A 25,468-nucleotide genomic window follows, 5' to 3' on the forward strand; every position below is an offset into this window, starting at 1 on the left:
TTGGGAGTAAGGAGTTGACTTAAGCCCATTGTCTTTGTATGATAAATAATTGATAATAACTTAATATGTGGTTGGGGATACTTTATTTTCATTTCTATTTTATAATTCATTGATCATTGGAGAAAATTAGGGGAAAATCCCTCTAAAACCATATTCATAGAATTTGTGTGCTGGAAAGATCTTAGTATCTATTTAACACATCAAAAAATGGGTTCCAGAGGGGAAATGGAACATTTAGAAATGTAGCAGCCTGAGTCCTCTCTATTTAAATAAGCAGCAACAGGAGGAGGAGGTCAGACCCTGCTCTGTATTCACCTTCAGATTGTAATGAAACATTATTTTCCATGTGCGTCCTTTCTCCTTACCCCATTCCACTCCTCCTAGCCAGTCTTTCTTAGCCACATTCTCCTTTGTAAATCCATCTCAACTATTTAGGGACTTTCTGCTTCAGATTTCTTAATAGCAAAAGCTGACTGCTAATGTTGACTGTCCTTATTCTGCAAAGGATTATGCTGTGTGCTTTCGATACATTTTCCACTTTATCCTCACAGAGCACTATTTGAGGTTGGCACTCTTATTATCCTCACATGAGAAAACTGAGGCTCAGAGAGGCTAGGAAACATGGCCAATGTCTCTAAGCAGGAAGTGACTACACGAAGGTCAAACTCTACAGGCTTCTTGACTCTGCAGCTTGCACTCTTGATTCCGTCCTATACTGCCACGTTTAGTTGTATTTTACAACAAACAAGAGGAAATATTCAGAGTAGAATGGGGAGAAGCAGGCTAGAGACTCCCAGTAGGTTTTAGTAATAAATGTGCAAATACCACAGAAGGCAAGACATTTCTTGTCCAGAGTCACAGGTCATGGGAGTCAATGGTACTTTTGAGATAATTTTAAAAGACCTTTCTGAAATATCACCTCCAAGCAACTGGAGGATTTGGGTTTGCTAACAAAACCACCTGGGACATTCTAGCAATTAGAACAATCACAGCCAGGACTCATGGGAGAGAAGGTTTCGAACTCTTCCTTATTATTGAAGTTTGGACTTTGGGACCAACTCCTTCACCCCATTGTATTTTCTTTTGCCATCTTTCTTACTGACCAAACCTATCATTATTTCTTCCTTTCTAGGGACTTCTATGCCCTCTGCAGTTTGTCCCTTGCTCTGCTGTTTTTTCATGTATGTTTTTTGCCTGTATTTGAAATGCCAGCCATCATTTGCCATGTCTTCTAGGGGCAACCTGCATTTAGCCCGGGTAAGCAGGCAGCAAATCACATGATCCAACCCTATACCTTCCCCAGCCATGGTAAATCAGTTATGGTGAGCACTTGATCTTTGATGTCATGGTGTAGTATTAGGACTGGCTGCCATCTTGGGTCAAGTGCAAGGTAAGAAAGTGGACAGACAAGCCTGAGTGAAACAGTGAAGTGGCCTCTACTTCTGGTTTTCTAGTTCTAGTGCCTAAGTTTTCTATTTCTTGGATTCCACATCCTTTTTCTTTGTTTGTTTTCCTTACTTGAGTTAAATTGAGTGACTTTCTGTTACATGGATCCAGAGGGGCTTTCACTAGACTCTTCCTAACCAGGCAGTTCAACTCTTTGAGGACATAGTCCCTGTGTGCCTCTCAGTGTGTAATATACTGCCTGGTACACTGTAGGTATTCAAGAAATATTTCTTGTTAATGCATATTTTATGGAGTGAGAATTATCTTCATCTGTGAATTATGATTATAGTTTGTTTTTGTGACAGAGACTATATACCAATAATAATAATCATTCATTTGTTTATGCAAAGTCATTTATTCTGGATACAATTGAGAGGTAAAATAATGCCCAGTTTCTTATGTTAAGTTTCCTCTCTAGCAGGGGAGATAGTAATGTACAACAGATAAATTACCACTTGATTGACAAGTGTAACCCAAACAAAGTGTTCTCTCCCTAGATCTGCTGTGATTGTTCCTTTTCACAAACCACAATGACTCTGGAAAACCTGGCTGTAAAGGCCAGCACTGCCACCAGCTAAGGATCTATGATCAGGAGTGCCATCTCACGGTGACTGGGTAAGTGCCCCTTCTCCCATTTAATTCTAATTGGAATTCCTTCCATTCTGTATTACTGTTGTTCACTTCAAACTAATCACCAACATGTTTCATTCATTCTAAGCTGCTGGTCGTGTCTGAAGTTCAGTAGTCGATATTTGCGTGTGCGGGATTTTTAATAAAATGCCGGTGTATCTTTCAGTCACCTTTTCCAGGCTTCACAATGAGTTGGACTATGTTCAGAGTCAAAGGATTTTTCCTTTGTTTTGTTCCCCCTTATAGGGTGAACCAGGTGACATCCTTGATGCCATCCCTTCTGTACCCCAATTCAAATACTCATCCCCAGTGGGGAAGATTTGGTCCAAGCCTCTATCAGTGACGAATGCTTTCACTTAATTATTATGAATGACTGAACGATGGATTCATAACTATAATACACTTTTTGAGTATTAGCCATGTGGTATTCATCAGGCTAGGTCCCGGGGACCGTGGAAAATAAAGTAGATCCAGTCAGTACCTGCCATCCTGGAGCTTGGAGTCCAGTGGGGAGCAATGGATGTCCCACAAATAGTTCACACAGAACAATAAGACTGCAAATGTGATACATGCTGTGAAGAAAAATTGCCAAGTGATATGAGTGCATGTAATAGAAGGGTTGATGGATGTGGAGTGTCTGAAAAGTTATCATAAAGTCATATTGGAGCTTAGCACTCTGCAGGGGTGAACCAGGTGAAGAAAAGAGGGGAGAATGTTTGGGTTCAAGGAAGAACATTTCCAAAGGCCTCAAGCAGAGAGGAATAGCTGGAATAACTCTGGAATAACACCTTGAAGATTTGGGAAATGAGAAGAATAAACTACTCATCAGATTGCTGCCTTTCAGAAAACATATGCTCTTCTGTTTTAAGCAAAATAACTGGCTGGTGGGTGAGAAACCCATGATAAAACAAGTGCCCCAGTTGTCCCTGAATTGGAAACTGTTTTACTGACATCAAGATGTTTAAAAATATGCATGGCTTTTTTTTTTTTTTTTTTTTTTTTTTTGAGACGGAGTCTCACTCTATTGCCAGGCTGGAGTGCAGTGGCGTGATCTCGCTCACTCGCAGGTTCAAGGGGTTCTCCTGCCTCAGCCTCCCAAGTAGCTGGGACTACAGGCATGTGCCATCACGCCCAGCTAATTTTTGTATTTTTAGTAGAGACGGAGTTTCACCAGGTTGGCCAGGATGGTCTCGATCTCTTGACCTCGTGATCTGCTGACCTCGGCCTCCCAAAGTGCTGGGATTACAGGCATGAGCCACTGCACCCGGCTATGCGTGGCAATTCTAACATCATCCCTTCTTCCTTCCCTCCCATATTCCTCTTCCCCAGTCATCAGAACTCTAGACAACCCGGGAATCCCAGAGCATCTTTGCAGGAGGAATAATAGAGCCACTGAGGCGTGGAGCTTCCTGTTCTGCCTTTATGAACTTTTGGCTTCTGTGTCTTGGGGAGACAATAACAACAAAAAAACCTGAAGGGCAAGATTTGAGGGGAAACAAGCAGATTTGGCAATCAAGTCCAAAATCCACCACTGAAAGCCTCTGGCTGCTCTTTCTGTTCCCTTTGGTTTGTTCTTCGGCTTCTTAGCCGTCATGGTCATTGCCATCCTAGTAGTAGCACTAGCAATTAATATTTACTGGTCATTACCTCGTGGCCGGGCATTATGATCAGAACTGCCTGTATATCATCTCATTTAATGTTGACAAAATTATATAAGGTGGGCCCTGTTAGGGTGATGTGAAATTGCCAATATTCAACAACTTTTTTGATCTATAAAAATGTCCATTTTATAAGACCGAAGCTAATATTATTATTTCCCAGGGACCCAGGGGTTTACAAAAATTGTCCATTTGTCCATGTTTTTGTAACTGGGGAGTGGCTGAGCTGAGCTTCGTGCCCAGGAGTGTATAGTACCACAGTGGCAGTGTTCTTTTGCATGACGCACGAAAGGGAGAGAAGGAGGAAGAAAATTACACCTTAAAGGTTTGTCCTTTTCTCTTCCCATGTCCTAGTTTACTACTTATGTGTCTCATGAGTTAGAAGAGGAGAGAAAAGCCCGAAGATGCTGAAGTCTGAAGATATTCAAACAATTCTCACTTGTTTTACTCTGCTGCCCCGCCCCTGTCCTGACCCCATTTAAAACTGATCTTCGGCCGAGCACGGTGGCTCACACCTATAATCCCAGCACTTTGGGAGGCCAAGGCAGGCAGATCACGAGGTCAGGAATTCGAGACCAGCCTGGCCGGCATAGTGAAATCCTGTCTCTACTAAAAATACAAAAAAAAAAAAAAAAAAAGCCAGGAGTGGTGGCAGGCACCTGTAATCCCAGCTACTGGGAGGCTGAGGCAAGGAGAATGGCTTGAACCTGGGAGGCAGAGGTTGCAGTGAGCCGAGTTCACGCCACTGCACTCCAGCCCAGCCGACAGTGCGAGACTCCGTCTCAAAAACAAAAACAAAAACAAAACAAAACAAAAAAACCCTGATCTTCCTACAAAAGGGAAGGACTGGTGCATGCTACTGAAAAGCCCAGGGAAGTGGTGACCTTAGGCACAGCCAGGCCCAGGCCTTCATACAATGCTGAGAAAAATCTGTCTCTGGACTCATCAGATGTTCCTTCTACTAAGAGGTCCAACCCCATACCCCACAGCACACCACCCCCACCAGAGAGAGGAAGAGAGAGAACCACTTTCTCAGTAGTCCCAACAAAATCCTAGCAAAGATTCCCATTGGACTGGCACGCCATATGCCCACGTGAAGAGACTGAGGCACAGAAATAAGGTGAGCCCCTGAGGACACACGGCCCCACCCCACCACACTGTGCCTGTCTGAGGTCATGGACTGCACTAATCAGCAACTCTCGCCCAGATGCCTACCCCTGGGGTGAGAAGCAGGAGTATAGAATCAGCTCTGCAGGGTCAGCCCCACATCCATCACCTAGACTGAAGGTTGGGGGAAGTGATTTTTCAAAGGAAACCTGGCTGCTCTTACCAGAAGAAGGGAGACTGGGTGCCAGGCAGGGGAAGCCACAGCTGCTCTCTACAATGAGACTGTAGAAAAGTTTTTGACAGAGAGGATATTTTTCTCTCCAGTCTGATGCTGGGCCCAAATTTCAAAGAACAGAAGGCTATTAAAAGGGCAAAGGAAGGAAGTACTAATTAAAAGGTCCCTGCCAAGCTCTAGGGTCAGACAGAACAAAGAATCATCCATTAGGGAGGCTCCTAGCCTGGTGTTAACTGCAAGGGCTTTGGGGCAGGACAGAGGTTCAGCTCAGGGCCCTTACATGTCTGAAACCTCCCGGACTTCATTTTTCTCATTTGTAAAATGGACATAAAATACCTACTTCTATGGTTTATTGGCAGGATTGGATGCTTTCATATATGACAAATCTTTAGGCTGGTGCTTGGCACATGGCTTGTTCTTAATACGTGGTAATGGCTGTAGTGAATGTTGTTTCTAAGGCTACTCAAATGTTTGAGTCCTAGAGATTCTTCCTCTTAAACCAAAAGTCTCCTCAGCTCCCCTGAAATCTTTGGTTCTTTATTTTTATTTATTTATTTAGAGACAAGTTCTCATTCTAGAGTGCAGTGGTACTATCATATCTCACTGCAGACTCCAACTCATAGGCTCAAGCGATTCTCGCAACTCAGGCACCTGAGTAGCTAGGACTACAGGTGCACACAACCATGCCAAGCTTAATTTTTTTAATATGTAATTTTGTAGAGACGAGGTCTTTCTATGTTCCCAGGCTGGTCTGGAACTCCTGAGCTCAAGTGATCCTCCTGCCTCGACCTCCCAAAATGCTGGTTTTATAGGAATAAGCCAACCACACCCAACTCTGTTTCTTTTCTTTTTGAGACAGAGTCTTGCTCTGTCACCCAGGCTGGAGTGCAGTGGCGCAGAGTTGGCTCACGTAACCTCCACCACCGAGGTTCAAGCAGTTCTCTTGCCTCAGCCTACTGCGTAGCTGGGACTACAGGCATATGCCACCTTGCCCGGCTAATTTTTTTTGTATTTTTATTCTTAGTAGAGACAGTGTTTCTCCACATTGGCCAGGATGGTCTCAAATTCCTGACCTCTAGTGATCCACCCAACTCGGCCTCTCAAAGTGCTGGGATTACAGGTGTGAGCCACTGGGCCAAGACTGTGGTTCTTTTTTAATAATCCCAAGATCAAGGACTTGTTCTAGTACTTATGTTCCTACAAGTCCTTTGACACTTTTCCAGAACTTATGCTCTGACTTTGGGGTTATGCAATACGGGCTACATCGGTGTGGACTACACTGGTGTTGTTCGTATCTATTAGATGCTGGAGAAACAAGAGCCCCTATATTCCTTTGATCCGGAGTATTCAAATGATGTAGTGTCTTTTCCATATTTCCTTCATGTTGGCTGGCTTTCCAAGGGCACCCTGCACAGCTACATTCCATAACCCATGTCCATTTGCCTCTGGCCACCTTTCTAGGCTCTTCCTGCAGGACCCACTTCTCTATCTTGCTTTCCCTTCGAATCCTGCCATGGCTCTCAGACGTGACACTCTAGGCCTTACTTGTTTCCTGACTGCTACAGTTGGGTCAGGTGTCTTTTTGTAGCAAATCACAGACACCAGTTGAAACAGACTTAATTATTTAATTGAAAAGTCAGAACATAGCAGGATTCAAGGACTCCAACGATATTATCAAGTCTCAGTGTCCATCTCTTGCCTCCGCTTTCCTTCCTGTTGGCTTCATTCAGGGAGACTTTTCCCATCCCACAGCAAAATGGCTACCAGCAAAGGCAGCTTACGCTGTGGGGGTGAATGCATGATTTTTCCCAACTCCTCACCCATCCTGCATGTCTGCCGTTTGCCAGTGACTTTGTAGTCTCTTCCACCAGTAGAGTGCATTTGCCGTCTCACTGGTGTTGGATGTAGCCATGTGCTCTATTTTGGCCGAAGAAATGCGGTTGTAAATGACAGCGTGCCAGTTCTGAGCCTAGGTGTCAAGAGGAACTGCCTGTTTCCATACGCTTTCTCCTGTGCTTCTAGAATTACCATGAGGATAGGCTGCAGGTAGCCTCTTAAAAAAAAAAAAAAAAGACATTTAGAGAGAAGCTGCTTCAGTTGAACACAGGCTTGCAGCTGGAAGCAGAGGCATGCCAGCTAATCTGAGCAATTGTTAGCATGATAATAAACACTTTCTGATATGTGGGGCTGAGCTATATGAGGGCTCTTTATATAGCATTGTTGTGGCCATAGTTGAGTGATGCATAAACTATTTCCATTGCCACCAAAAAAGATTTCTTTTCTTCCTGATGGTTTCAATAAAAATCCTAAAATCCATTTCAATGCACCAAACTTAGTTACAGGGCTGAAAGTGAGGAAGAGATGGCTCCCCACAGGAATTCGTGGTGCTCTTACCGGAAGGTGGTATAAAGAATGTTGAGAAGTCAAAATGACAGGTTCTCACTGCATCATCCTTGAAGGGACTGCAGGTACCTGTGTCTGATATTAAGCCAGGAACCAGCCTTTTCACATGTACACCCGACCGTATAGGGCAGAGCTCAAACCAGATCTAAGAACCAGTTACCAGCTGGCCAGCTAGGGATGCCCAATACATAGCCATTGGTGCCCCACCAAAATCAGAAAGACCTAGTCTCTAACTTCTTTCCATTTCCAGGCCAGAATGGGTAAGGTGGGCTTGTTCGGCTGGCAAGCTGCTATTTGGTAACTCACTGCCCTCCTCTGCAAGGCCAGTTCAACTCAGAAAAGTTGTGGGCAGAATGGCTGCTGGGTCCTGATTTAGAGCAGTCCTTTCTTTGCCAGGTCTGGTCTTCAGCTGTACCCTGGGGTTTTAATCTCTAGTGGAGTGGGTGCCCCATCAATTCTTTGTTGTTGAGAAAGAACAGACCTGAATTGAAAGCATGATGTGTAATAAATGGAACCCCTTTGCCCTGCTTTATAGAGTCTATTAAGTCTATTAAGCTTCCTGGTGAATATCATTGAAAATTAAGCTGATTTTTAAAACTGCAGTGGCTCTATTTTGCTTTCTTCCCCCAAATCCTACCTTTCTACCTTGACCTTTTTCCTGCTGTTTGGCAGCTGCTGTCTTTAAGGAATACCACTTGCCTCCAAGATATTCATGGGGCATTTTTGATGGGCACTGCTTTGGGAAAGGGCAAGATTCTGCCTCTTTCTGACAGTATCATCTTCCAAAGCTGCATGGCAACTCATCCTTCTGCAGGGCATCCATCGTGTAGAAGCATTTGGAGCTATGAAGAGAAGGTTCTGTTTCCTCTACTCCCCGGGGATCGCCCATCACTCTTGCGGTACTACACAAACTTCCCCTCATTTGAATGCCAAACCTCTTCACTGAGCTGGGAGAAAATGTTGGGAGAAGGCTGGGGAGGGGGAAAGCAAACACTGGTCAGTGTGTTCACTCTGATTACACCGTTGTGGGTGAGACAATAGCTATTGTGAATACAAGCAGGCAGGGTTCAATGCCGCTTTCTTCCCTTCCTCAATGCAATTTGGATCCAGCCAGGGCTACCCTGCAATTTGGATCCAGCTCAGTCTAACTGGGGCAGCCCAACCTGGAAACCAAGCCTCTCTCTGTGGGGGGTGGCTCCTGTCATCATTTGGGAGGTTATTTGGACCATGCTTGGAACGTCCCATGAACGTGGGCCACTCCAAACCCACCAGAGCCTCCATGAACCAGCCTAATTGTTATTAAGACACATCTTTGATATAGATATGATTGCAAGTACTAATTTCTAAGCTGTTGTCCCTCACCCCAGGCCCACCAACCACTGTTTTGTGATGCAGTGGTTGGGGCTGCCATTTCTCCCGACCAGCTGGTGCCACATTTGGTTCTGCCACTGGGAGGCACCAGAGGGAGATGGCAAAGTTGGAGGATTTAAGAGGGCCTCTCACCTAGTTTCCATCAGCTTCACCCTGGCAATAGCAGTTAGTTTCAGTCTCTAGCTTTCTCAACACGCTCAGTACCAGCCTCTTAATCATTACTCTGCTCCGTAATTTACAAAATGTTCCTACTTAAAAATGCCAGCCAGATGCAATGGCTCAGTGTGTAATCCCAACACTTTGGGAGGCAGAAGCAACAGGATTGCTTGAGGCTAGGAGTTTAAGACCAGCCTGGGCGGTATAGCGAAACCCCATCCCTGCAAAAAGTTTGAAAGTTAGCCAGGTGTGGTGGTGCACACCTCTAGTCCCAGCTGTTCAGCAGGCTGAGGTGGGAGGATCACTTGAGTCTGGGTGTATGAGGCTGCAGTGAGCTATAATTATGCCACTGCACACCAGCCTGGGCAACAGAGTGAGACCCTGCCTCAAAACAACAACAACAAAAACCACCTCTGGTGTTTGTGTGTGTGTGTGTGTGTGTGTGTGTGTGTGTGTTTTAAATCTCAGCTCTGTGTGTACAATTTCACTCACAACAAAGAAGAGAAGCATCAACAGCCGGTACAATAGGGAGCGGGGTCCCCTCCTTCCTAAAGATCCAATTTCATCCCCGGTGGTGGATAAGGCTAAGAAGATAAAAAATGACCTTTCACCTCCGGGGACAGTAATGTAAAATTAATTTGAGGCTTTGAACCTAATGAGCTGGCCCATCCTTGTGCGTACCCCATGAATAACACAGTATGTGCACAGCCAGCAGCCCAGCGATCTTTCTTCCTCAGATGGGGCTTGGGATGAGAAGGGGGATGAGAAAGAAACTCATTTTGAAAACTAATCCTCAGAGGAGAGAGGTCTGCTAGGTCTTCATAAACCCAGTATTAGAGGGAGGAAGGGGGGGAGGGGAGCAAGAGAGAGAGACACGGAAAGAGAGAGAGAATTACGTGCTTTTAATCTGCTTAGCTTTTCACTGCTGAATAGCTAAAGGGCTCAGACAGGCAAGAGTATTGTGAGGTGGTTAAGTCCATGAACTTGGAGTTAGACCCCTTGTGGTCTAGGCTTGATTTGTGACTTTTTAGCTGTGTGATCTCCAGCATGTTTTTAAACTTGTGTTTTTGGGATGTTTGGATTAGACAGTACGTGGAAAGTGCTTGTGTTTAGGTTAAGAATCTGGTTATTTTTGCATTTTTTGACGGTGATTGAGGAAGGGGGGAGCAATTCGAGGGTGATTTATCCACAGAATATGAAGTCTGAGGTTTCTGCTCTGACAAGAGGAAATGTCTAACAGCAGAAGACAAAAGTGAAACCGAGCTGATGCGAATCACTGGGAAACTAGCTTTGGCACCTCCAGAGAATGAACTGTTTCATAGCCTAGCTGACCAGCCATGAAAATGGCTGCCTGGAGAGGCAGTGATCAGTCCATCCCTGCAGGTATGCAAACGGAAGCTCTCTCCACTGTATGAAACGATGTGTTCACTTATTTCTTTTTTTTTTTTTTTGAGACAAAGTCTTGCTCTGTCTCCAGGCTGAAGTGCAGTGGTGCCATCTCGGCTGGCTGCAACCTCCCCTTGCCAGGTTCAAGTGATTCTCCTGCCTCAGCCTCCTGAGCAGCTGGGATTACAGGCACATGCCACCACACCCAGCTAATTTTTTTTTTTTTTTTTTTTTTGTATTTTTAGTAGAGACAGGGTTTCACCATGTTGGTCAGGATGGTTTCGATCTCTTGACCTTGTGATCCACCCGCCTCGGCCTCCCAAAGTGCTGGGAGTACAGGTGTGAGCCATCGTGCCCAGCCTGTGTTCACTTATTTCTAAGGATCTTTCTCCCATTCAAATGCTGGCTATTCCACTTGCTAATTGTGTTGCCTGGGTCACTGAATTTCTTGGAGGCTGGGCTGCTTTATCTGTGGAATCAGGCCAATGGTGCTATTGGCCTCCTTCTTATGATCTCCCTCCCTTTCCCTTTTACTCCATCCCTGCCACAAACTAATGCTCATGATGTGCTGGGCACTGTGCTAGGCTTGGGAGATACTCAGAGGAAGAAGATGGTGTAAGCACTCCCCGGGAAAATACTCAAACATTTAGTTTTAGGTTTAGAAGAAGACAGACAGATGAACAGATAATTATAAAGCAATTCCATAGATGCACTGATGAGATATGCATTGAGTATTCTGGAAGCACAGGGGAGTGAATCTAACTCTTCAGGTGTAAGGCAGAGATGGGGTCAGAGAATGCTTTAGTATTGGGCATTGGTGTAATAATTGGATGGTGGGGTATCTCCGGCAGAGGAAGCCAGATGAACAAAGACCCAGGGACAAGAAGACAGCAGGGTGTGCAAGGAACTATATAAAAGGCAGCACAGCCGGGATGCAAAATGTGAGGGAAGAGTGATGGGAGATGAGACTGAAGAGGTAGACAGGGCCTAGCTAGATCACAGGGGCTGTGATCTTCCATGTTACAAATGTGAACCATGAAACATCAGGCTGATTTTAAGTAGGAGACTGGCATGCTTGGGTTTCCGTTTGGAAGGACCTCTCTGGAGACTGTATAGAGGATGAGTTAGGAGGAGGCAAGGCCAGACCACCAGCTGGCAGTGTTGAAGTCAGGAAGTCATCTAAGCTAGAATGACGATGCCACACAACATGCTTCTTACGGGGTTGTGGTGAGAATCTGATGACAGAATGCCCTGGGAAGCTTGTTGTAAAACATGAACTGCTTCCCACAAGCCAAGGGTCATTAGAATTATGATCACTGTATAAAACATTGATTTGGGTGCCCATTATATAAACTGGGTCCCCCCATCACTTACCCAAACGGTGGCAACAAAATCCATACATTTGGTCAAAACCAGTATAAATGGTTGTTGTGCTTATCAAGAACCCTTTAAAAAGTAATGAAACCACTGGGTTGAGAAATAATTGTGCAGAAGCTTCTGGAATACAAAGGACTAAATTTTGGTGCCGCTGGAAAGAATGGGGGAGAGAAGCACAATATTAAATTTTGGGCAAACTTGAAATGCACAATTAAATGCAGGCAAACTGGGAGGTCAGATGATACTCTTTGAATAAAACTTATAATAGATTTGGCACAAGAGGGTACTGGAGATGGGCCCAAATGTCTCAAATTTGCTGAACTGTTTTTGCAGACAGCTGGGAATTTACCAGCATTTTCCTTTTTTTTTTCTTTTTAACCAGAATATTTTGGATTTTATAGACATGCCCTGGAATGCCCCATCTCGGGAAGGCTAGAGGAATGTCTCAGTGCAAGTGTGGTGTCTGCTTCTAGTGATGTTTATGGCAGAGCTGAAAATTGTCTTTAAAATTAACAATGGATGTGCATAAATCTTCCTCAGTTACCTAGCAACTGATACAAGACAATGCTGAGGTTCACAGGGCTGGGCGGAGGTAAACCTGTTTTAGGAAATACCTGGGAGCATTTTAGTAATGCCTGGAGATTGCTTGGAGGGAAAGGAAAACAAATTAACATGACTAATTAAATGTTTGAATTCCTTTGTTTTTTGTTTTTGGTCCTGGGTTGGTTTTTTTTTTTGGTAAAAATTGAATCAAATAACAAAAAGCTTTCCTAAATCTATGAGGTTTCTAGCAACAACGAGGGGTTTACAAAGACTACTAATTTCTGAGGCCCCTTTCAAGGCTAAAATTGTTGGCCACATATTGGCTGTATTGCCTCATGAGTAAAATGAGAGGTTAAACTAGGGGAACTGTAGTTTCATCCACATTTCTAGGGTATATGGTGCAACACGGCTTTTAGACCAGTTTTGTTGAATCAGACACCAAAGGCATGAATCTGGAATCAAAGTGAATTTTTTTAAAAAGAAAAGATGTTGAAATAATGAAGCGAAGAGACATGGGACTTAAGGAATACATACGCACACACACACACGCCTACACACACATACATTTATTCTCCGTGTGTATGCATGTATGCATTTTTATTTATAAAAATCAGTTTATACATTAGGGTCTAGGTTACAGATTCAATGCTACATGGCCCAGCAGGTGACACAGCTACGTCCCTTGCCCAGGAACCACAGTGAGCCAGAGTATGGGGGCCTAGAGCTTCCAGATCTGTTGATTTTCAAATAGCCAGAAATCCAGAATTTGTGTAGAATCTCCTGTTGTTAAAATATTGACAACTAATTTGAAGTGTTTTTAAGAAGCACTGTGTGGGCTAAACAAAGTGAATCTGCCTTAAAGCAAAAGTTCCAAATGTCTAATTATCTTTTTACATATTATATGGTTAATTAAGACTCACTTTATTTGACAGGGTGAAGACAAGCTTGTGCAGGCCACTGGCTAACACAGTTCATCCCATGCCTCCTACATACCAAGCACTGTGCCATGCGCTTTTCACGTCTGGCATCCTCAGAATCCTCCAAAATGTGGGTAATATGGTTTGGCTGTGTCCCAACCCAAATCTCATCTTGAATTGTGGCTCCCGTAATCCCCACATGTTGTGGGAGGGACTTGGTGGGGGATAATTGAATCATGGGGGCAGTTTCTCACATACTATTCTCATGAAAGTGAATAAGTCTCATGAGATCTGATGTTTTTATAAGGGGTTTCTACTGTGGCTTGGCTCTCATTGTCTCTTGCCAATGTCATGTACAAAGTGCCTTTGGCCTTCTGCCATGATTGTGAGGCCTCCCCAGATATGTGGAACTGTGAGTCCATTAAATCTCTTATTCTTCCCAGTCTCAGGTATCTCTTTATCAGCAGCTTGAAAATGGACTAATACAGTGGGTGTTATTTATCACAAGAGTTTGGTCTCTAGCATAAACATGAGGATGCTGAGGCTGGGATGCTAAAATTTTTGGCCACATATTAGCTGTATTGACTATGTAGCCAATATGTAATACATAGCCAAAAATTTCAGCATGCAGGGGTGTGCTGAAGATCAGGTAGCTCCTGAGTCCTAGACCCTCCATTTCAAGTCCCATCTCTCTGACTCTAACTCTCCAGCTGCCTGCTCTTAGGACTCTGACTCACCTGAAACATTTCTCTGAAGATGTGTTAGGAAGCTGTCTTAGTTTGCTAGGGCTGTCATAACTGAGTACCACAGACTGGGTGGTTTAAAAAACGGACATTTATTTTCTCCTAATTCTGCAGGCTGGAAGTCCAAGATCAAGGCTGGTTTCTTCTGAGGCCTCTCCCGCTGGCTTGCAGATGGCTGTCTTCTCCCTGTGTCTTCATATGGTCTTCCGTGTGTGTGTGTGTGTGTGTGTGTGTGTGTGTGTGTCCCCTGATCTTTTCTTATAAGGACACCAGTTATATTAGGTAAGGAGCCACCTGAATGACCTATGTTTATCTTACTTACCCCTTTAAAGATTCTATTTCCAGATACAGTCACATTCTGAAATATCAGGGATTAGGACTTGAACATATGAATTTTGGTGCGGAGGGGGGTGGCATAATTCAACCTGAAACAGAAGCCATCAAATTTTTTCCCTCATTTGTTTCCCTTGAATATTATTATTGGAAGGACAGAGAGAGATTTCCTGAGCCCAGGGAATTGGAGCACCTGAGGGGAGGTGCTTATCTCCTGACCTCCACCCCACTAGGCGACCTGGCTGGCCGCAGCTCAGCCCCAGAAGAAGTGGTATATTCGCACACTGGAGCCACAGTTAACCAGTTCCCAAACCACAGCTTCAATATTTTAAAATGCATAAAACATGAGATCACATTTAGCAATGGCACTGTTTTATTTGGCATCACTGGGTATATCCGCGTGTCTTCATCTAAAATAATACTGATGCAGATGAGAAGCATTATTTATCATGTCAAAAATTAGAAACAGCCTCAGTGTCCAACAATGGGGTTTAATAGGGTAGAATTTTATGCAGCCTTTGGAAACTGCTGTGGAAAAGTATTTGTTGTGTGAGGAAATAATCATGACAGATGAAGTGGGGGGAAAAAGCAGGTTGCAAAGAAACAGGTATAGTTGGATCCCAATTTTTTGAAAAAGGTTTATTACATGTGCATATTTATATGTATATATGTGTGTATATATGTGTTCATCTGGAAGGCTATACTCCAAAATATTTAAAATTGTTTTCTTGCAGTGATGGAATTATGTGTACTTTAAGTTTTTTTCTTCTGTTTTTCTAAGTGTGTGTCCCATATTTTCTAAAATAAACATATTACTTTTGCAATTCAGGGGAAAATCTTAAAGATAAAAATCTTGATAACCACTCGGTTTGTAGAAAGTTTCCTCTAACTTAGCCTTTTTCATAAGGAGCTGCCTCACAGCTTTCCACATAGGGCTGCATTTACAAAAATGTAATTTACTCACCATTTTCCAGATACAGCTCTCAGCCACAATTACCTGGATTCTAGAATAATTTTTGTGACTGGCCTGAGAACCTCTTCTCTATTTTTGTTTTTCCACCTGGCACTATTTTCTCATTAAAGGACTTTTAGGAGTAAATGCAGAGAAAGGGTGGAGCCCCAAAGACCTGGAAAAAAAAAAGCCCTTAAAATAAATAAATCAGTGGACTAGTTTAATGTGTCTAAAATATCATCCAAGGAGACCCAAAAAGAAGCAGGATGTAACTTCACAGTGACTTTGTTCCTTCTATTTCTCTTTACTTATTTGAGAGATCCTTTAAGCACACTTCCCTTTTAACAGAATGTGCTTTGGCTAAATAATCCTGTGAGGTTATGCTTTTACAAAGGAGAGGTTCGTGGAGGATAATGCTGTCAGGCTTGGAAGCGGCAGTAGAGATCACGTTGCCCAGCTCTTGGCATCATTGGTTCCCAAAGCTCTGAATCCCCTGGAGAGTTTTGTAAAAGGTCAGCTCTCCACAACATGACAGAAATAGAAGGGGCCTGGGGCTGTGGGTTGTGAAAGCTGTGGTTCTTTTGATGCTCAACCAGGTTGAGGAACCCACTTCCCTATGGCTCCTGCATTCCCTCCGCAATGTCACAATAGGTGATTACATGAACACTTGTAGAGATGGAAAATTTTCTACCTCAAGAGCTAGCATTTTCCATTCTTGGACTGCTGTGCCTATTGCAATTCTTTTTTTTTTCCCATATAATCTGGATTCCTCCAATTCAGGGAGCAAAAAATGGAGACATTTCGTTAGGGTAACCCAAATGAATCCCAAGGCCCCATGTAGTCCAATCTCTGCGTAGAGTCACATCTTCCAAAGCGAAAATCATTACAATGGAAACTTTACCTGCAATACCCAGAGAATGTTATAAGGGACCCAACTGATAACTCATGGTAGCATTTCTCAAAATCCTTTTCTCTTTCTTTCTTGATTTTCTGTTATACCAGAGCTTCTCATTCGCCACCCGAAACCCAAACATCTCCAAGAGCAGCCCACTTGCCCTTTCAGGCTCTCTGTCTTTGACCTCTGTGCTCTCCCAGCAATACAGTATTTAGGTTGATTTTGCCTCTCTGATTGCCTTCATCCCTCTCTCTGCCTTGCCCGTTACCCAGACTTCTCACAACAAAGGAGAGCCCACGAAATGTCTCATAAACAAAAATCTTTCCTCCTTTCTTCTGTTCTACCTGGGCCTGTTTCTTTTTGCCCAACATCCTGATTTTGCATGTTTTTAAGCCAGAAACTGGGGAAAGGAGAAGCAGATATCAAAGACAAAATTCCCTTTATTGAAAATGACAGGAAAGGGTTAAAATTGGGCACTGTTGCACATTAATAAGCCTTGTGTCTCGGCTGGGCGCGGTGGCTCACGCCTGTAATCCCAGCACTTTGGGAGGCCGAGGTGGGTGAATCACGGGGTCAGGAGATCGAGACCACGGTGAAACCCCGTCTCTACTAAAAATACAAAAAATTAGCCGGGCGTGGTGGCGGGTGCCTGTAGTCCCAGCTACTCGGAAAGGCTGAGGCAGGAGAATGGCGTGAACCCGGGAGGCGGAGCTTGCAGTGAGCCGAGATTTCGCCACTGCACTCCAGCCCGGGCGACAGAGCGAGACTCCATCTCAAAAAAAAAAAAAAAAAAAGCCTTGTGTTCATCACAGTAATGACTTCCTCATCTGCCATTGCAAGACCACAGACCCCTACATGGTTTACACATTTGCTCCTCATTCTTCTTGCCATCTCCCCACCCCTAACAGGTGTCATAGGTGTTCCCAAACAAATCCCATCGACTACCAACTCAGGTATGTATTTTTTTTCCCCATGCCCTACTCTAGTTCCCTCCCTCTGATAATGTCTATGGCTAAGTTCTTCCCTGATTACCATGTTGGGCGATATTAAACAGTACTGCTTCATGCACCAGTGACTTACAGTGAATTATGTCATCACACTTAGAATTTTAGTCTCTGCATGAGCTAAACCTGATGACTTAATTTCTCTGTGTGTCAGCTTCCTCATCTGTAAATGGGCAACCATAAAAATCTTACTCAAGGGGTCGTGAGAACTTGAGTAAAGTGCTTAGCACTGCAAAATGTTGGCTCTCTACATATACCAACATTTCCATTTTTCTTTTTACCATTCTTTTTTGAAGGGGACAGGAAGAAGAGAAAGGTGAGTCTGCTAGGAAGTGAAGAGGACCTGGTGAAGACTTAGAGCAGGAGCCAGCAAGCTATGCTAGACCAAACTGGACCTACTGCCTGCTTTTGTAAATCAAGCTTTATTGAAACACTGTCACTCTCCTTCATCTATGGCACTTTTGTACTACAATTGCAGAGTTGAGTTGTTGCGATAAAGACTGTATGATCCACAAAGCCTTAAATATTTCCTATCTGACCCTGTACAGAAAAATTTGCCAACTCCTGATTTAGAATATAAAAACAGAATCACTTTTTCATACACTTTGCCAATGATGAGATGAATGTCATATGAGGCTTTCTCTTTCAAGTGAAGTGGTTAACTGTTGTCAGAGTTTCTGCATCTGAGTCAACCCTTACCGACAGCAAGAGTTAATATCTCTGAGGCCTAATCCAAAATAAGGTTATGTTCTTTAGAAGCCTGGCCACTTCTCCTAGGAATACAAGGAATGCAGTGTGAGATAGCATTGCACTTCTGGTAAGGCCACTGGGACAGGGATGCCCAAGGGCTCATGCATGTCCGTGCTTCTCCTCTTCTTAGGCACAAAGCTAGATGATGCTTCTCAGTTCTCTTGCAGTAAAGGAGGCCACGTCTCAAGCTTGTGCCAATGAAATTTGGGGAAAATATGTCCACCACTCCTCACTGACTCTTCACCTTCTCTTTTCTTGTCTGCAGGTCAGACTCAAACAATCCAGTGGGACACTCTGAAATTTAGAGGAAGTGGTCCAATAGAATTTTCTGGAATTATGGAAATCTTCTATTTTGTGCATCCAGTGTAGCAGAATCTAGTCACAGGTGGCTTTTGAGAACTGGAAATATGGCTAATGCAACTGAGAAAGTGAATTTTTACTTTTGATTCATTTAAATGTAAATGATCACATATGACATCACTGCCATATTGGACATTGCAGTTCTGGAAGATGGCAGATGCAGCCCTTAGAAGAATCATCGGCCTGAATGTCTGGGCGGAGCATAGCACTACCTTCCCACTCGCTCTTCCCCTCCTCTCACCCCCTCCCCTGCCTCACTTGCATCAGACTGTGATGTGAGCAAAAGCATGAAACAGCTCTTTTGATAGGCCTGTGAGACTTGCTGTTTATTGGACTAGCTAGGCTGCTCTGACTCATACACACCCGAATCGTGGCAACCACTTTTATGAAGAAATGACAATTCAGTCTACTACTTGTCCATGTTACATGCCCAAGGAATGTGAGGGGCCTCTGCTTGGATCTAGTTTTCAACCTAGTCTGTGGCATTGATTATCCTGTTTAAAAGACAAAAGAGGTGACTTCATGGGCACTTAACATCTTGGCCATACTGACCCCAGCTGCACGCTATGTAGGAAGTTTTAGTCCATTTAAACTGAAGTTCCAATTTTTTTTTTACAACCATTTAAAATTGTCCATGTCCCATACATGACAGAGAAAGGGTTGTCTGGTTGGATGATTTTTGGCTCACAAAAAAAGAACACAAAAGAAAAGCATACGTTTTAATACTCAAGAGACCAAATTCTCTGCTGAAGAGGAAATGAACTACATATCCAGAAGGGTCCTGCCAAGAGGCCAAACAGGCTGTACTCTCTTGGGGGAGTTCTCAGTGGTGATGAGAACTTTTTTTTTTTTTTTTTAAGTCATTTCCAAGGTGAGATACTGACTTGCTGCGGGAGCAGGAAAACTGGTCTTTCATTGCTAGCAGCAGAGTAAGGGTCTTGCAAGTTTCAGGCAGCAGCAGAGAAAGCATCTTGCAAGTTTCAGTCCAAAGCAAGAAGAGCTAGGATTGCACCAGCCATCTCACCTACTCTGTGCTCACCTGTTTCTGGATGAACCACGGTGACATCTGTTTTATTGTAAAGAGAACCAATTTTGGAATCAAATGGAACCTGTATTAAAATCCTGAATCCGTCACTAGCTTGGACAAGTCACTTCAATTCTCTGAACCTTGTTTTATTCCAGTTAGGAATAATAGTAAGCCAGTCCCACAGAGCTGTAGCAAGGTGAAAATGAATGGTGGTCGGTAGAAGCATTTAAAACAGGGCTTCATACAGAGCCAGTACCTGGGGAGACTGAGGTTTTGAACCACATAGTTCCATTCTGGCAAATCACAGAGGGGCTGTAGGATGGTCCTTTAAGGAGGATGTGTTATGGGTTAATTGGAACAGTGCTTCTTAAACTCCAGTGTGCATTCATATTGCTTAGGGGTTTTGTTTAAATGCAGATTCTGAGTTACGAGGATTATGCAGTCTGAATGAGCTTGCAGATAATTTCATGGCTACTGGTCTCCGACATCACCTTTGAGAAGCAAAGAATTAAAGGTCTTGTCCTGATCTGTCTCCTTCTCCTGTTATCTATGCAAAAGAGATAGACTGTCTACTTTGCATAGTGAGACGGCAGGTACAAAGGTAGGATGAGGATAATGTAGCAGGAACACAGAGAAGGAAAATCTAGGAGGATGAGTAAAGAAATCATGGGAAAAGAGACAGATTCAAGGCTGTCAATCCTGACTAGACTTTAAATTCACCTGGAGAGCTTTAAAAAAACTAGCCATTGTCTGGTCCCAGGAACACTGATTTAATTGATTAGGATGGGGCCAGACATGACATATTAAAGAAAATAACTCCCCAGATTATTCTAGTGTGTAGCCAGGGTTAAGAACCGCTGGGCTAGAAAAATGAGACAACTTTCCCAGATGGAAAGAATCAGGAAGGGGCCTTATCAAGATATTATGTCAGGTTTGGTTTTCAGGGGGCTGATAGGAAAGAAAAAGAAATGCTTCATGGAAATTGCAGGTAAGACAGGCCAGTTGGTTGAAACCTTGAAAAATCAGACCATTTGATCAAATTGTCCCCAAAACATGAAATCTCTGCCTCAACCAAAATAATCACTTACCTCTGGGCTTTTAAAGCAACCTGTTTGTCTGTTGGGAAGCTAGGGTAAATGTGAGAAGTGGAATCCATGCCATTTTTTGGAACTGGAGACTTTTTAATAATTTCATTAACATTGTCAGTTTGGTTGTCCTCTGTGATCAGAAGCTGTCGAATGATGTTCATTTGAGTACAGAAGCCAGCCTTTTCCGTAGCATTAACCAGGCCTCAGTCCAGTGGATCTCTACAGGGTGCCACGAGCCCAGCACAAGTGCTCCAACACATTCTGACCAATGAGCATAATTAATTTGTTGTAATTGACTTTACACTCTTGAAGCCCAGGTGTAGACCTCCTTCTTGTTACCAGACGCCAGCTCAGACATGGCCCTTTGCCAGCCTCAACACAAAGCTCAGCTCTCTTCCAGGATTCCCTAAGATCTAGGCACGTCAAGCATCTGAAAATAATATGGTTTTACAGAAGATTCCTTACATCCTGCAGTGGGGCCAGCTCAGGCACTGAACAACATTTTGTTTGAGCAGTCCCCACTGGACACATCTCTCCCCCAAATCCCTATCTGCACAGCCAATAAGGTGATTCTCCTCTGTCACCCTCCTTAGCCCTCGCCCGTTTTTTATTCCTTTACAAGACAGCTGGGTTTAGCCCTGTCCTAAGTGCTCCACACTCGGCTGCCTGCCCCAGGCATAGCAAACACAAAGCCCTTTGGAACCCCAGGCCCACCCTCTTTAGATATATGTTATAAACTGTTACTGTTGATGAGGTCATTCCAGTGGGTGTCAAGCTGGACACAGCTTCTGGTAAGAAGAAGAAAGCATAGCAGATTCAAATCTCAGCCAAAGAACCTGGCCCTGAAAAGCCTTTGCCTAAAAGGTCATGCACAGTTCTGCCACACAACTGCAGCCTGGAATCACATGGGGAGTTCTTAAAATGCTGATGGCTGGGCTGTACCCCTGAGATTCCGATTTAATTGGCCTGGGGTGTGGCCTGGGCATTAGAATTTTCTTAAAGTTCCCAAGTCATTCCTGCTATGCAGCCAAATTTGAGAGACATTTTTCTAAAGAGGCTTAGCGATAAAGGCCAAGTGAAAAGGACAAGTCCTACATTATAGTTGCAGTTGCTTTGTCCTCATGACTGACCTGTTTGGTCTTGTTTTGAGTCTTTTAATCTCTTCAATTGAACTCTCCAGAATTCTACTATTGGACAGTATAGCATAGAAAGTTTGGGAACCACTCAGTAATTCTGAATCTCAGTGAGACAGAGGCCATTAAATGTCTCTCTCTCTCTCTCTCTCTCTCATTCTCTCTCTCTCTGTGTGTGTGTGTCAGAGAAAGAGAGAGAGAAAATTTATTTTTGAGTTAGAATTGAGGAGAAAAATGAGCTCTGTGTGGCAAACCAATAACCTTGGTTTCTCGATGACGCTCAAGCATAGACTAGCGAAATAGGGGTAATAGTGTGTGTGGAAACTGCCTCTACTCCCCTTTTCATGGTTTCTATTCAATTGATGGAAGCTATGACAAACTCAGCCAATGCAGAAAAATGATACAAAGGCTGGAGGAGAGCTCAGGGAAAGGAGCAGCTTTGCCAGGTGAGCTGGAGAGAGTGGTTGGGGATTATGGGGAAACAAATGCAGTCAAGGGGAAAACAGCAAGAGAAAGTCCACTCAACTCCCCCAAAATACGCCGTTACCTCAGACCCATGCTGGTCCTTCAAATGCATTTTTGTGTGAAGGGGCACTGGGTGCACCTAGAAGGTGCACAGCAGGGCAGTCTTGTGTGTGTTTGCGTGTGTGTCTGTGTGAGAGAGAGAGAACATCTTAATAGAAAGCTATCCCCAAGGATGGGAAGGGATCATGAAAACTTGGGACAACAAACCTAGGCTTCATTCCTCTTGAAACCCCCTTCTCTTACCAGCATACCTCTCGGGGAAGCCACACAGCTTCAATGAGGGTTTGTTTCCTTTTCTGACCTCACTGTGAGTCTTGGAGTCCCAATATAATACCTTTGAATGTATTCTGCAAATAGTAGCCTGGGACACACACAAGTGAAAGGGATTATCAAAAAGTCAACTTTGCACATTTGTGCTTGTTTAGGAGTATTGGGAAAACAGGGAGCACAGTACTCAAAAGTCCTCAAATCGCTGGTTAAAGGGAGTGACAGAAGAGCTGCACCAAAAATATACTTTTTAAAATTATTACAAAAGACACATATGTTCGTGGGGAAAACAACTCTAGAAAATTGAGAAGAAATAAAATTTGAAATTTTTTCTTTCTAAAGAAAACTAATATTTGTCATACACGATAATTATGACTATTTGAAACCCATTTATATTTCCAGTTTCAAAGTATTTCTTTTTTTGTTTGTTTTTTTTTTTTTTTGAGACGGAGTCTCGCTCTGTCGCCCAGGCTGGAGTGCAGTGGCGAAATCTTGGGTCACTGTAAGCTCGGCCTCCCGGGTTCACGCCATTCTCCCGCCTCAGCCTCTCTGAGTAGCTGGGACTACAGGCGCCCGCCACCACGTCCGGCTAATTTTTTGTATTTTTGGTAGAGACGGGGTTTCACCGTGGTCTCGATCTCCTGACCTCGTGATTCACCCGCCTCGGCCTCCCAAAGTGCTGAGATTACAAGCGTGAGCCACCACGCCCGGCCTCAAAGTGTTTCTTAATTCAAAACAATACTTGCTTCCTATAGAAATTAAGAATATATAGATAAGAAAAAGTAACAAAAGCCCCCTATATTTTATCATCTAAAGATAACTCTTAGTCTTCAAGAGCTTCAAAAAGTCAAGTAATTATTTTATATTTTCACTTTTAATTATTATAAAAGGAAAACACATTCAGTTTTTAAAAATTAGATAAGCAAAAGAGAAACTATCAGATCACTTGAAATTCAATCCCTAAAACAATCCTAACCAGTAACATTTTTTGTTATAGTCGCTGGACTTCTTTCCTCCAAATATGTGTGTATCTTTGAAAGTATAACAGTTACCCCAACTATTTTGCAAATGTAAATTCATATTGCTATTTTGTAGCCTGGTTTTTAGTGGAGCAATATTCACACAAATTTTCTCATATCCTACATCATTTTTAACATCTGGGCAGAATGCCATTGGAAGGATGTACCATTATCTATTTTTACTGAATGGATCCTTTAATGTTAGGTATTTACGTGTGATTTTGCTTTTCGTCTTAGAAACAACACAGTCGTGACTGTCCCTCAAACTACAGTTTCCCTTTTATTTTTTTGTAATTTGCTTTTCAGGATAAGCTGAGCCCATGGCACCACACAATTCCAAGGCTTTTCAAAGAGAAATATATATGCTGTTTAGTGTAGTGCTTTATATCTTTTCAGATATTTTTGCTTTAAGTATGTTAGGATATACTTATACGTTTAAGATTATTTAAATCCTGTGAAATAGCCCACCTGTACTGCTCTCTTTATTCCAGTTGTCTCCTGATTTAATTCTTTCTGATGACATATGTCTGATTCATGCCTAGACAAGAAAATGTATAGACTACAGAGGAGTGCTCATTGGGAAGGAGGAGGAAAGCCCCTCTATAAACCCACCACTAAGAAAAAAACCATCCTTCCAGTCATCCTGAACTCCCCCACCACCATGGCTTTAAATACTCTTGTTAAAACTACCATTTGTAGACTTCTGACTCAGAGGATGCTTTGATAGAGCTGCTAAGTGTTGGCTACTATTCAGGGAGATTTTACCCCTTTTGCCACATTCAGAGTTGTTTCTGGTAGTTCACGGAAATAAGTGTGCACATGTGTGAAGCTGCTCTGAGCTACCGTCTTCTTTCCTAGTTTAGAAAGTACTTTTTGGACACATTGCTGAGGTTTCCCGCAGGTATGTGAGAACAGTGGGCCAGAAGCTTTGCCTGGCTTAAAAGTCACAGATTTATACAAAAAAAAAAAAAAAAAAAAAAAAAAAAGAAAAGCCAAAATACACAAGACAGGAACCTATATATAGGTCAAGAGAAGGGGAGACACAGCGCTTCTCGCTGCAGCTGATCCAGATTTGATGTAAGAAGACCTCAGGCAACACGGGCACAATTCTCGATTTAGATAAATACTTTTACATTTCGGGTTATGAAATGAACAGAGGTTCATTATAGGAAATAGATTTAGGAGGCAGAAAGCAAACAAAACCTTATAATTTCATGATCAATACATTTTAACGTGTCGTGTGTTTCTTTCCAGTTTCTTGATGCATATTTTAGGAGCAATTACAGGCAAACAGTCTATTCGGGTTTTGTTTTTCCACTTTACATTATAGCAAAGGCGTCTTCCCACGTTGACAATTGTGTATGAGGATCTCTTCAAGTTCCTTTAGTAACTGTATTGCCTTGAGAGATGAAGAAAGAACATACATCAAAAATGTCTATGAACAGCAAATGCAGTGATAAAGCAAAACAAAATTGTCTACTATTCACCTGCAGCTGACAGCAGGAATGTTTTTTTCCTTCCTGGCTTACTAAACTTTGTCTTTCTAAGCAAGATAAAGTGGTTGTTGAATAGATAAGGAAGATACTACCTCTCATACATGAACCTCAGGGGTAAATAAGCCCATAGAATACTGGTTCAAACTCAGAGGAAATAGAGCAGTGGGGACTGGGCTTAGGAGGGAGTTCTTTTTATGGCAAGCATCAGGAGAAACCCTTGGAGCACTGTTTGTGGGCTGGGATTGGGCCACATGCACCTGGCTTATTCATACAACATTTAAAGTCCACTCACATCTTCTTGGCATCTCCTCTGTGACCACACAACAAAAGTTAAAGGCCAGAAACACTCCACACATGCTCCCAATGATGTTGTTATCATTGCACCCTCCACCAGCCACACCTGAGGCAAGACACCTGCTCCTAGCTATTGTAGTTCCTTTGAGGGAATTTGAATAAGGCAACACTTCCTCAAGATATTCACCCTCCATCTGTTGGAAACTTGTAATGCACTAATTTTGTTACTGACCTTTGCTAAAAATTTTCATAATTAATATACTAATAGGCGATATCCACAATCACAATATGAGCACTTCCCTAACCTCCTGGCATTTTCCTCCAGATACAAGGCCACGTGCAGTACAGAGCTG

At 43.2% G+C, this 25,468-nt stretch overlaps 1 long non-coding RNA gene across 1 annotated transcript in view; it reads left to right on the forward strand.

Annotated features, from left to right (window-relative positions):
* The window catches only part of LOC134735499 (uncharacterized), a 30,093-nt gene extending 10,693 nt beyond the window's left edge, over window positions 1-19,400 (forward strand). Inside the window, exons 2-5 of the long non-coding RNA XR_010118682.1 lie at window positions 1,944-2,061; window positions 13,245-13,359; window positions 14,087-14,254; window positions 17,453-19,400. This is a non-coding gene — a long non-coding RNA (uncharacterized lncRNA). The remainder of the gene's footprint in view (window positions 1-1,943; window positions 2,062-13,244; window positions 13,360-14,086; window positions 14,255-17,452) is intronic.
* The last annotated feature ends 6,068 nt before the right edge of the window (window positions 19,401-25,468 follow it).

Source organism: Symphalangus syndactylus, chromosome 21, assembly GCF_028878055.3.
Source record: "Symphalangus syndactylus isolate Jambi chromosome 21, NHGRI_mSymSyn1-v2.1_pri, whole genome shotgun sequence".
NCBI classification, from domain to species: Eukaryota; Metazoa; Chordata; class Mammalia; order Primates; family Hylobatidae; genus Symphalangus; species Symphalangus syndactylus.